Source organism: Gadus morhua, chromosome 13 (genome assembly GCF_902167405.1).
Source record: "Gadus morhua chromosome 13, gadMor3.0, whole genome shotgun sequence".
Classification (NCBI taxonomy): Eukaryota; Metazoa; Chordata; class Actinopteri; order Gadiformes; family Gadidae; genus Gadus; species Gadus morhua.
The window spans coordinates 22,901,077-22,911,448 of NC_044060.1; the positions used below are offsets into that span (position 1 = coordinate 22,901,077).

At 45.9% G+C, this 10,372-nt stretch overlaps 1 non-coding gene across 1 annotated transcript; it reads right to left on the reverse strand.

Moving 5' to 3' along the window:
• Positions 1–5,775: 5,775 nt before the first annotated feature.
• On the reverse strand, positions 5,776–5,894 carry LOC115557917 (5S ribosomal RNA). Its single transcript, XR_003979295.1, has one exon. It is a non-coding gene; the product is annotated as a 5S ribosomal RNA (ribosomal RNA).
• Positions 5,895–10,372: the final 4,478 nt, after the last annotated feature.

Consider the following 10,372-nt stretch of genomic DNA (forward strand, 5'->3'; position numbering starts at 1 on the left):
ATTTTTAATTCTCCTCAATACCTCACCCCTTGCGCAATGGTCAAAACCATGCGCATTAAATGATAAGCAAATCTAAGAACGCCGTTGGTGCAACCAACGTCGAAACGTCTAACCTTAACCATCAGCAAATTAAAGCCAATCTTTTGGGAAGGGAAATCGAAACCAGTATGTCCAAATCCAAAGCCCAATATGGGTGGGTTTACCATCAGCCGCCTGAAACCACGCTGTTCCAAAGTCATGCACTAAACCGAAAAAACGTACATGCGTTAGTGGCCTTCTATACCACAAAGGTAAAATAAAATAAAATAAAACGCGACGTGCCCCGTTCCAAGACCACCTCTGATGCAAGAGCTGACATATCTGACTCCTGTTCCTCCTCCACCCTACACCCCACCCGGCACTTCCTATGATTGTTGCAGCTTGTGACTTCATGATCAAGTAAGCCAGTGCCCACAGCGACTTTGCCAAGTAATCGTGACTGTGCCTGCCTTAGGTCGTCCCGGGTGTCAAGGTGGGATCTTACCCGTCGTTGGCTAACCAGCCTTCCATACTGGCTTATTGCAGGATGCCGTGCCTGGGATACGATCAATCCCCACCCATATGGTGGTATAGATCGCAAAGTGGAGGGATGGAGACAGAGTCTTCAGCCCCAACTGCCCTATGCAGCGTGTGTGTGCGTAAAAGATACACCTCAGGGAAACTATAAAACAAAAAATCATTTATCAGAGTTAAAATTATTAAAGTGTTGCAGCAGCAGTAGTGGCATTTGAAAGGTAAACCCACTACTTCCGAATCCAAATTGACAACATAGCATGTAGGATCCCTTCCCAGCAGATGTAGCGCCAATCCCCGTCATCCTTGACCAAAGAGATTTACCCTATATTTTAATTGGTGTAGTCCTACTTGTACAGTTTATCAAGATTACGTTTTTACTTTATGCATATATTTTTAATTATTATCCTCATCTTTATCATATCCATATTTATTCAATTATTCTTTCCTGTGTGAAAATAATAATAATCACTTAGTTAATAGCAACACCTTCTTTAGTCCAATTGCATTAGATTATCATTACTGTGGTCCTAGGAAGACAAAAAACAAAATAAAAACTAAACTTAAAGAAAAACAAATTAGCCATAATGTGAATATCCACTGCGTGTCTCCCTGTGACTCTCTCCCTCCTTCAGGAGAACATGCTCTCTCTCCCTGCGTGTCTCCCTCCTTCTTTGGGTGCGGCCATAACGCCTTGAAGCGAGCGTGCTCCGGGGGCTGGGTGTTGGAGAAACCAGTGGTAGTTCCTTTTCTCGGCCAGCAGAGGGGTTGTTCAGGTGAAACCTACGGACAGAGACTACAAAGAACTTCAAACATGGCAGACGGGGAACTACAAATTTATCAAAGCCTGAAAACTCAACAGAGCTCTACCTGTATTCCTTGGATATGTGGTATTTTATGGCGTATGGCCACCACACGCTTTCAGTTGAACACACTCTCTATTTCCTTTCTCTGTACTGTGTGTTAGTGTGTCTCTCTGTACTGCCTTAATGGTGTAGGTCGACAAATGGGGGTGGTCGGGGTTGTGGACGCCCGTGCACTGAAGGCCGGGTGCGGGGAGGTTTGTCTTCTTAACTTTTTTAGTAACTGGGATAATTCTTCTAGCAGGGGGTGATCGAGAGTCGGGGTTGGATTGGTATTGATGCTGTCCAGTGGGGGGCAGTCTAGTTGGGGAAGGGTAAGGTTGGAGTGGTCCAGCAGGGGGCAGTCTAGTTGGGGAAGGGTAGAGTTGGAGTGGCCCAACTTTGGCGGAGGGGGAGGTGTGGCTTGGGACTGAGTGAGAGAACTCAAAAAATGGCGGCCGTGATGCTATAACTCTGTGTGGCTTGTCTAACACACGAGAGCGGATGAGAGACTAGGGGGTAACTTTTGTCACTCTTAGAGGAGGAGAACGAGAAAAAAGGAGGAAAAAACAGGGGGGAGGGAAGCAAAAAACAACAACAGGGCCTAAAGACGTTATTCAATACATCCAGATATTCTTCATAGCCAATAATCGTTATCTATCTTTATTGATTAATCTGCTTCAACAGACTAAACCGTCAACCAACGCGGCAAAGAGATGTTGTTTAGTATCATAGTTTATCTATGCGACAGGTCCGGCAGTAATTCAAAGAAACACAGTAAAAGAGATATCATTTATCCTTGTCAACTTGTCTAGGTCTAGTTTTAACGGTTCAAACAGTAAATTGAAGCGACACAGTAAAAAAGGTTATTTATCATTGTCAATTTATCTATTTCCGCAGGTTACGCCATAGAGCAACGTAATACGTCAGAGAGACATTATTCATTATTATCAATCTATCTATTCTTACATTTACCCGTTTTAACGGGCAAAGATAGAGCGGATCACGCATACACACCCACTGATTCACTCACAGATTCCCTCTTTCTCGCAGACGCACACAGAAACATATCGACAGACTTCTCATTCTGTGTCCCGCACCCACAATCATCAGACACGGCAAAATAGCGTTAAGCATAGCAAAGCAAGCAAGCGTTGCACACATAGCCGGGTTATCATTGATTTATTTATTTCTATATTTAGCCGGCCCACAAATACGCTCGCTCTCTTTCTTTCTCTCTCTCTGGGCCTCTTACACACACACCCAGTCACTCTGTCTCTCTCTCTCTCGCGCATACACACACTGTCTCTCTGTCTCTCTTTCACTCGCGCATACACACACTGTCTCTCTGTGTGTCACTCATGCCCCAGGCATACTGTTTCCTCTGCAAAGGGACTCTAACCCTGATAAAGGACTCTAACCTTCTTACCACATAGAATTATTTAATACACAAACGCCGGTGGGGATACTAAACCCTCTTTAACACGCCGGTGGGGATACTAAACCCTCTTCAAAACGCCGGTGGGGATACTAAACCCTCTTTAACACGCCGGTGGGGATACTAGACCCTCTTCAAAACGCCGGTGGGGATACTAAACCCTCTTTAACACGCCGGTGGGGATCACAACTCTCTTAAAACGCCGGTGGGGATACTAAACCCTCTTTAACACGCCGGTGGGGATACTAAACCCTCTTCAAAACGCCGGTGGGGATACTAAACCCTCTTTAACACGCCGGTGGGGATCACAACTCTCTTAAAACGCCGGTGGGGATACTAAACCCTCTTTAACACGCCGGTGGGGATACTAAACCCTCTTCAAAACGCCGGTGGGGATACTAAACCCTCTTTAACACGCCGGTGGGGATCACAACTCTCTTAAAACGCCGGTGGGGATACTAAACCCTCTTTAACACGCCGGTGGGGATACTAAACCCTCTTCAAAACGCCGGTGGGGATACTAAACCCTCTTTAACACGCCGGTGGGGATCACAACTCTCTTAAAACGCCGGTGGGGATACTAAACCCTCTTTAACACGCCGGTGGGGATACTAAACCCTCTTCAAAACGCCGGTGGGGATACTAAACCCTCTTTAACACGCCGGTGGGGATCACACACACCCATTACTTGGCCATCGGTAGTCTTGTATCACTATGCCCGATTCTTATAGGCCCTATGGTCTCGAGGGTATTCTTTCACCATGCAACGAGCCGATATTCGATGTGTCACGCATTCAGGGTCAATCGGGTTTTATGGGGAAATGCTGGGGTGCAGTTCTATTCGTTCCCACGAGATATCCCGTAGCGAACCGTTCTCACAGTCTCACCTCCTAATGTGGTTCCTATATAACTATGCAGAGTTTGGATTTTATCAACAGGTTCTGCCTACCTTTTGTTGGGCCCGAGGTGAGACTGCAGGAATCGGTCCGGTGCTCCGGGGTCCCGAGGCCGTGCCGCTCTCCGTCTCTCGTTTCCCAGTTGCGGTCCAATTCAGAAAAAATCACGTCGGGGTCACCAAATTGAAGGGAAAAACGGTCTGTCTAGTTACTGGACCAGATGAAATGAGACGGAGAGGTAATAAAGTCTGTCGGCACGAGGACCTTGGATTTATTAAGTAAAGTGGCAACGGTTATACAGAGTCATAAGCGTGAGAAATCGAATATGTCTAAGTCCCTAATCAGCGCTGATGGTTCGTCCAGAGCTTCGCCTCCGTGGAAGGTCTGCTTCAGAAGAAGGTGAAGAGTCTCAGAGTGATACAGTCTTATGCTGTATCTCCTTGTGATGAGGTGTGTGCGTTTGAGATGTGTGTGGTTCTGTGTGTTTTTACTTGACCTTGGCTCCCAGGCACTAGTGTATGCATGCATATCTTCTTGTGTTCCTCCTCACGGGGGAGAGCTTCAGAGCATCTCCTGTTGTGGTCCTCCCGTTCTTGAGGATGACTGGTGCATTGTCTGAGTGTCTACCATCTGCCAGCCTGGGAAATGGGACTTCGGCTCCGGCCTTGACCTGACTATATTCTCATGTATGTGTTATGTGTTAAAAGTTGACTATATTGTAAGGTGACTGCCATGTGATGTGCTCATTAAGCTAGGGTAGGAGTTAGCTATATTTATAATGTACATGTGATGTACTCAGCAGGTTATTTTGCCCAACAATTACAATGCAAACACGACAATAATTGGCACAGTTCTTGCGCACTCAGAAGAACATGAACTGAATAAATGCCAGGTATATAGCATATCGGAGACAGGCACACAATCAGTGCATTTGCAAATAAGAGCCTGCAGTATGACCGTTCTTGTGACATTATTTAACCATCCATCTACAGCTAATACGATCAGACAGATACATCATTGATCACATATAAGCCAACAACAAGCCCAACATCACCACGGCAGGTGCGTCTCTCTCGCACATTCACACAATCACTCCAACTTCTCCAACTCCAAGGCAAAGCTGTTTCACTAAGACCACAAACAACCACAACTAACCAGCCTACATATCCACAACAATGCACAACAATCAGTTCTATACATTGCGTCTATCTTCTGTTTGGCGCACATGGCTAATGTGCATACTTGCACAGGACTGTCGGCTCCGCTTGTCAAAAAAATAGAACGTATTTGTGAATAAATGCTTTGCATTCTGAATACTGGACTTGGTGAGCTTGGTGAGTTGGCTATGGGACGTGCACTTTTACCGCGCCATGCTAGGGCCGGATTGTGGCTTTCTTGGACTTCCATAGGTTTCCTCCTACTGCATAAAGCAAAGTGTCTCTCCCACGGAGGTTGGTCCTTACAGATACCCGTAGTTCTGACTTTAAAGTCAGAATTCTGACTTTTTTCTCAGAATTCTGAGATTAATGTCAGAATTCTGACTTTTTTCTCAGAATTCTGAGATTAAAGTCAGAATTCTGACTTTAATCTCAGAATTCTGAGATTAAAGTCAGAATTCTGACTTTAATCTCAGAATTCTGAGATTAATGTCAGAATTCTGACTTTTTATCTCAGAATTCTGAGATTAATGTCAGAATTCTGAGATTAATGTCAGAATTCTGACTTTTTATCTCAGAATTCTGAGATTAATGTCAGAATTCTGAGATTAATGTCAGAATTCTGACTTTATTCTCAGAATTCTGAGATTAATGTCAGAATTCTGACTTTTTTCTCAGAATTCTGAGAATAAAGTCAGAACTTAATTTTTTTTTACATGTGTGGCCCTAATCCTCTTCCGTACACTAGACCGTCCGCATGTTTCACAAATAGAGTTTGGAGAGACGTTGTCAGTGTCTGTATGTTGCTTAAATTCTCCAAAACAGTGGGCGCTAAAGATCAGGGCACGTCAGGCCATTGCAGCCAATGAGCTCGAGTTGAAAAAGAAAAATGCTTACAGCACCTGGTATTCCCAAGCCGTCTCCCATCCAAGTACTAATCAGGCCCGACCCTGCTTTGCTTCCGAGATCAGACGAGATCGGGCGTGCTCAGGGTGGAATGGCCGTAAACAATTATTGTCTGGTCCATACTAACTTTTATACAGTATGAACCCATAAGGAGTGAGAGCGCTGCTGTGGCCAGAGAAGGGACTTGTACAGAAACAATGATTAGATCCATAATGAATGAAAGAAATGAATGAATGAATGAATACGTTATTCCAGACTTTATTCTACACTGCTTTGGCGTCATTGTTTGCGTGATCTTTTGAAGAAACGTAGTGTTGCAAAACCTGGGATGGACTGCAGTGGACCGCCGTCATTGCAGCTCTCTGCTGCTCCCTGCTAGCAGCGTCACTACACTGTCCACATGTTTCACAAATAGAGTTTGGAGAGCCGTTGTCAGTGTCTGTATGTTGCTTAAATTCTCCAAAACAGTGGGCGCTAAAGATCAACGCACGGCAGGCCATTGCAGCCAATGAGCTCGAGTTGAAAAAGTAGAATGCTTACAGCACCGGGTGTCCTATGTTTCCCGTCAGCCGACCAATGGTTGAGCAGAGCTGAGCAGCCTTCAGCCAATGGTTGACTAATGTTGAGCAGAGTTGAGCAGCGTTCAGCCAATGGTTGAGCGCCCAACAGACCAATCATTGAGCGAGGATCGGAATACATTAACTAATTTCTTCTATTCACAATCAAGGTGGCCATTGCCACTAGTTCGGTGAAGCGGCCAACGGAGGATTCACTCAGGTAAATTGTATCCCCTTCACCGTTTGCTAGTTAATAATTAGACTTTATTTTAAGGTTTGTATTAAGCTGTTTCGATTTTGTAGAAAGAGAAATGATTTCGACCGTGTCATAACACGGTCGTTGTGTATAAAGGGAAGACGTAGTGGGTACGTTTTTAGCTGCTGGGTAGACTTCAGTCAACCTATCGCCGTTTTGTCTGTGAGCAACCATATTACTCGTGGGTGGTCTCCTTTTAATCGTGGCAAACTTTCCAACGGTGTATGGCATGACTATATGTACCCAAGGGTCGTTGAAATAATAAGCTGATTAATGTCTGTTTTGTAACGATAGCTAGGCGCGGCTAACGACACTGAGTAAGGGCTACGTCGCATACCTGCAAACTTGTTGCTTTTCGGCGACAATCAACGTTTTCTTGGACAATTTGATGTGGATATGTGTTGATTTGGGTAAATGTGACTGTTTAGACAACAGCTGATGCGAGAGTAAGTGTAACATAAAGCAATTTGGCGACCGTGTTAATCTCTTGTTGCATGGGATGCGCTGCATACCTGGTGAACAGTAGCTAATTTCTAACAACATAGATAACAATCTGGCGAGCATGTTGTCCTAGGCTAATACACCAACAGCACATTTCTGTATAATAAAGGGCTACATATTGTCAATCTAAATGATCTGCTTTTAGTTGTACTCATTTATTCATGTTTTACTGTACCAGATGGAACATGGAGGAGCCTACACATCAGTGCACCGTGTGCGACAAGACATTCAGTGAAAAGTCCAACCTGGCGAGGCATCTGAAGATCCAAGCCATCGCCAGGGAGACCTTTACCTGTGACATCAACAGCTACACCAGTACCCCAACATCATTTTGTACCGGCAAGGAGAGGCCAGGCTGTACTGTATAGAGGCAGCAAGGTCTGTGGCAGAGGCCCGCAGCAGCACTGTTGTTGACCCTAAATGGCTGGATCTCAAGACAGCAGAGGCGGCTGCCAAGAGGTCGGGGGCTGAGCTGTGGAAAGGTCAGCTAGTCATCATGTTCGGGTAGTACGCCGGTCAGACCTTCAGGTGGCTTGTGGAGAATGATGTCGGCTGGCTGGTGTGGCTGCTGTTCCAGTACTGCCAGCAGGGAGAGCAGAACGAGCTGCTGAAGTGGCAGAAGGAGCGACTGCTCCTTCTGCCACAAGGTGACTCCTCACCTGAAAGTGCTGTCGGACGCACCGTTCCCGGAGGCTCCTGCGCTGCCAACATCCCACCCTCCGCCAGACCGGCCTCAGGTCCAGTACCGGCTCATCCATCACAAGGCTGGAAAGAGCAGGTATGAAAATCACTCACCTTTCGGCGAAATTCGCCGTTTTGAAACCAAAATAGGTGACCTCCATGAATCGTGTAGATTCAATGAAGAAATATTTAGGGGGGGGGGGGGGGGGGGGGGGGGGGGGGGTAGGTTCAGAGGCCGGCCAGTTTATAGTCCTCCGTAAAGTGCTGTACTTAGACACGGAGAGCCTGTCGGAGAACCTCTCCGTAGTTTACGTGCGCATCCAATATTTTTTAACTATCAGTCGTCGCAACAGAGACGGTAAGGGCTGTGATTGGTCCTCTAACAAAATCATTTCCGGAAACGCTACTCGGTTTGACTTTGGACCTTATTTACTTTGTACGTTGTTTACTTTGCACAGGACCAATAAAATACCAAATAGGATTTTTAAAAGCTTTGGAAGTTTATTTACAAAACTATTTACAAATATTTTGTTGTCAACATATAAGATCGATCGGGCGGAGAATTGCAATGCGCATCCGACATCCCGACGGAGAACTTTGAATGCGGCGCGTCGTTAGACCTGGGCATTTCGAGGCTATAGCCCCGGATCTTTTGGGAATAGCCCCGGAAAAAACATAATGCTGAAAATAGCCCCGTAGAGTTTACTTCTTTGTGATTGAATTACCGGCCGACACAGATGTTGCGAGTGAAAACCGCAAAATTCTGCCGTGTCCATGTATGGGCAGATTTTGAATAATTTGTTGCAAAATGTTGCAAATTCAACGTCGGTATTCTTTCTTCTCTATGCATAGCGCATCTCGTCGATATTGCTGTTTCGTGCTGCTAGCCTTTTAGTGAGATCAGAGAGTGTTGAGAAGGACACAGTACCAAAATATCTTTGGTAAGATGGATATAAGAGAGACCCGCAGTGAATTCAACCCGGTCCACTTGACATCGGGTAGGTGCATGACAGTGGTACCGTAAAACGTCAATAGCCCGGGCTATTATTTGTTTTCTATCACTGAACTTTCGAACAAAACTCTTGCTCAGCAACGATGGGAAATAGCCTACTATCAAATGCATTATTTAAACCAGTATGAATATTACCGTAGGCCTACATGTTTACCAGGCAGTTGAATAACGCCTGCACACACACACAGGCACGCACGCACGCACACGCAGAGTGGTAATCGGGAGAGTTGGGAGAATTCCCTGTAGCCCGTTAACGTAATCGGGGGGCGCCGGGTCAACGTCGCAACCAATTCGATTTTGTCTAGAGGGGAGTAACTGAGCGCCCCCTCCCGAAGTGGTACAGCCCAGGTCGGCCTTGAACTGCGATTGGTCAGAAAGACGTAACAGCTAATGAGAACATGGAACTCTCATGCAGGCTCGAACAGAGTGACAAACAAACACACACACACACACATAGTTTTTCACCCACTCGGTATCCAGCTTGTTCCACGCTTAAAGCACCCGGGCTACTATGCGGCGAGCTGGGGCTCTCATGTTCTCCCCTGCTGTGTATTCCTATTCCGCATCCCCTGCCATCCAGTTGTCATACGATTCATGCAGACTGGTTTTGAACGGCTGATTCCATGGATGTACTTTGCGTGTGCCGTGTTTTCCCGCCGATGTGGCGAAGCTGTATGCTTATGCTGTTGAGAGCTTAAATAAATGCACTATATAAGTTGACTAGGAACAATTATTGAAGTTTAACATTTTCTTCAGCACATTTGACAACTGACAGATGCAATATTGTACCCAGTGAAAATCGCAAAATTCTGACATTAATGGGCAAATTTAGAATCATTAGTTGCAAATTTGATTCTCTATGCAAAGCCCATCATGTCGATATTGCTGTTTAGTGCTGCTCTAGTTTGCACTGATTCAGGAGACCCGCAGTGAATTCAACCCGGTCCACTTGACATCTAGGCGCATGAGTGTTTATTTGGCTACAAGCTATTCTAATGTCTCATTTTGGCTGCTGTATGTGGTGCACTTTCCTATCCATAACGTTTAACATTAACCTATTCAGTAGGCCTGGCCCGACGCAGTGGCGTAGCGTGGGGATTTTTTTTGAGGAAGCCAAGTGGATGTATTTAATGCAACTACAAGAGCTATTTGAGCGCCTGGTCATTTACCAGGACTTACACATGCCTGTAATCTGACACACACACACACACACACACACACACACACACACACACACACACACACACACACACACACACACACACACACACAGGGGCGGATCTACTGGGGTGGCATAGGGTGGCAACTGCCACCCTAAAAAAAGCCTTGCCACCCCAGCTGCCACCCCAGTTGGCAGTGCCAAATTCATTTTTTTTATTTTTTTTTTGCTTTTACAAGTCATTTACGAAAGCGAGTTTCAAATGTCCGACTGCAAGTGAATGCAACCAGGAAATATTGCCCCATCCCGCCTGCCGCCCCCCCCCCCCCCCGCCCCCCCCCCTCCCCGAGACTCCCGCCGGCACTGATTTTGATTACAAGGAAGGTGCGAGAGTCCTCCAAACGAACGAAGCAAG